Genomic DNA, 2769 nt, shown 5'->3' with positions numbered 1-2769 from the left:
AATTTTTGGTAAAAACTGCTAAACTATTTTTTTATTCGGTAAATTGCTTTTTATATGTATAATAATATGATTGTCTTATAAATATTTCCTGTTTATAAAGGTCTATATTTGGCTCTTAGAAAATACTTTCAGAAATGTTATGTAAGACATATGCCGGTGTATATGCAACAAGTAGACTGTAGTCTTAACTAAAATTAGAGTGATTCAGTTAGACAAGTTTGCACAACAAACCAGAATTTCCCCTCCTAGTTCCTCTAATTAGCTTCATACTCAACAACTTTAATTGATAGAGAAAAGACTAGAATAAAGATAGATCTGCTGAAGTCCTAAACCAAGGATGGCAAATTCAAATGGCTTCAGGAATTTGGAGACAAGTTTTTTTGTTTGTTTGTTTTTAGAGTAAAGCTGTGAAGAACAAGATAAAATAAAGAACAGGGACTATTGTTAACCTGAGAGTGTGTGCCCTGCCCAAACGCATGTGTATTTCTTTTTTCCTAAACATAATGCTTGCCAGGTAAAACATGTCTAAGTGCTGGCCCCAGCTCTCAGACTGATTAGATGTCAGTGGCTCAGATAGAAGATTAATAAGTATAGTGTGCAATGGAGAACAACAAGAATTAAATCATAAATTAGGCTACGCTTACCAATTCATACTGAAATTTCTGTTACTACCAATTCCCTATCTCCTTCATGCCTTTATCTATGTTTGACATCTTGCTCTTACCAGGAATATAAGTAAATACTATTTTATTTCACTAAAGTATTGACTAAATTGACAAATTAATATGAAGAATTAATTTTAAATCTGGTTGTTCATTATCAGAAGTTACTATTTTCTGATGTTTCTTTCTTTAGCTAAAATTATAAACATTTTAAAGTTAAAAGAATTCAACTCACTATACCATTATAGCTGCTGTCTTAAAAGATAGTACAATAGGACATTTTTTAGGTACTAGATCCTATACTTGCATTCTACATTTACTCAATAATAATATGGTCATTTCTACCATTTCAATTGCTAAAGGACTGTAAATCTTCAGCCCCATGTTTAACTAAAAATATATATATAAATTGAATGTTATCCCCTTCTTTAAATTCTCAGTTTTTTGATATTGTTTTTGATATGGTTTGATAGAGACAGACAGACAATGGTGAGATGGAACTTATTTAGGAGTATGAGATGTAACTGCCATTGCTTAAGACCCTGTCGCTCTGTAAATTGTGCTTTCTTTCTGGATCCCCTGTGGAGAGAGAACAGAATCACACAAACTATAACTTGTCTTTTAAGAAAGTCTCCAGAATAGAAATGTCACAATAATCTCCCACTGCACAGCATTTTAAATGTTTTTCTTTCTGATACATAATTGATGATCAGTAGCTGAATATAAGTCATCTATTTTTTTCTTCTTCATTCAACAATAATAGTACATATAGACTCTTTGTTAGGTGGCATGCAAAGTACTAGCATCTATTTTAATTTTTTAGTATTTATCTCTGTATTCATAACCATTAGTCCTGAGAAAATAAGAATTTTGACAATCAAAAATTTGCTTTTGTATAGAGACTAAGAATAAAATAAATTTTAAATCTCAACAAACTTAAGATTTAACTATTGAAAAGCATACTATAAAAAAAATATAGAAACATGCAAGACTCTTAGAATTGAATTCTAAAGTGTATAATTCGAAAAAATAAAACCTATTTTGAAGAGGTATCTTTCAAAGTATTCTGTAACTTTAGGAAGAAGGTGAGCTTTGAGTTGGATTTTCAAAAAGTATAGAATTTTGAAAGCCCAAGAAGACTGTACTAAAGGTATGAAAGGACTGATTGATACTATGAAAAAGTTGCAATTAAAATGCAATTAAATGTTGTGAGGAGGAAAGACAGAATATGGAGGATGTACCAAAACTATGGGAATAATGAGAGATGATTAAAAGGTGACAACATGGGATAAAATTTAGGAAGCTTTGACCATGAGGCAGAAGACAATTCAATTAACGATATGATAAGCAATAGTAGTCACTATATGTTTTCTGGTAGGTGTGTAAAATATAACAAAACCTGCCGTTGGAGACTGATATCATCAAATGGCTAGCATTTATTTAGGGCTACAAAGAGCTTCATATATACTAATTTATTATACTTTATCATATACTAATCTTCATAAATATCTATGAGATGACACTATTATTTTATACATTTTATAATTACAAGGCATTATATCATCTTCCTAACTCACCCCACCAAAAGGAGGAGTAGTTAATTTCCAAACCTAGACAATCTGAAGGCAGAAAGTGGATGATATGCAGTCTGGTGCTTTATCTACAATAGAAAGTATTGGAAAGTAAGAAGACCAAAAAGAAGAAAAGAAGGAAAAACTATGTAGGAAATTACTACTTTCAAAGAGAATTTATGACTCTCTTTTAGAAAGATTTTTGCACATTATACAACAAAAGACTCTCTGGTCTAGTGTGGTACAGTTCATAGAAAGAACTGATGGTTGATGAGATACTATAGCAGTTTGGATAGAGGAACTAAACTAGGAGAGTAGAGTATAAGCTTCAAAGTGTGCAGTTGAGTTACTACTAATAGAGATGTATATACCTTAGGAGAATAAAATCCAGAGGCTTTACAAATGGTTTGAAATGAACATCAGTATGTATTTCAAAAGTCAGAGTTCAGGTAGATTTTATCATTACTCTATTGATTACTGATAAAACTAAACAGTGTCTTTGCTTTCCAGAATGTTTGTAAGTAGCCCAGACACTA

At 31.1% G+C, this 2769-nt stretch overlaps 1 protein-coding gene across 1 annotated transcript in view; it reads left to right on the top strand.

Moving 5' to 3' along the window:
• Positions 1 to 2769, top strand: part of CD36 (CD36 molecule) — a 33623-nt gene that overhangs the window by 1284 nt on the left and 29570 nt on the right. The gene's annotated exons all lie outside the window — the stretch shown is intronic.

This window comes from Pteropus alecto, unplaced genomic scaffold (genome assembly GCF_000325575.1).
Source record: "Pteropus alecto unplaced genomic scaffold, ASM32557v1 scaffold69, whole genome shotgun sequence".
NCBI classification, from domain to species: domain Eukaryota; kingdom Metazoa; phylum Chordata; class Mammalia; order Chiroptera; family Pteropodidae; genus Pteropus; species Pteropus alecto.
This window is presented reverse-complemented; position numbering and strand designations above follow the sequence as displayed.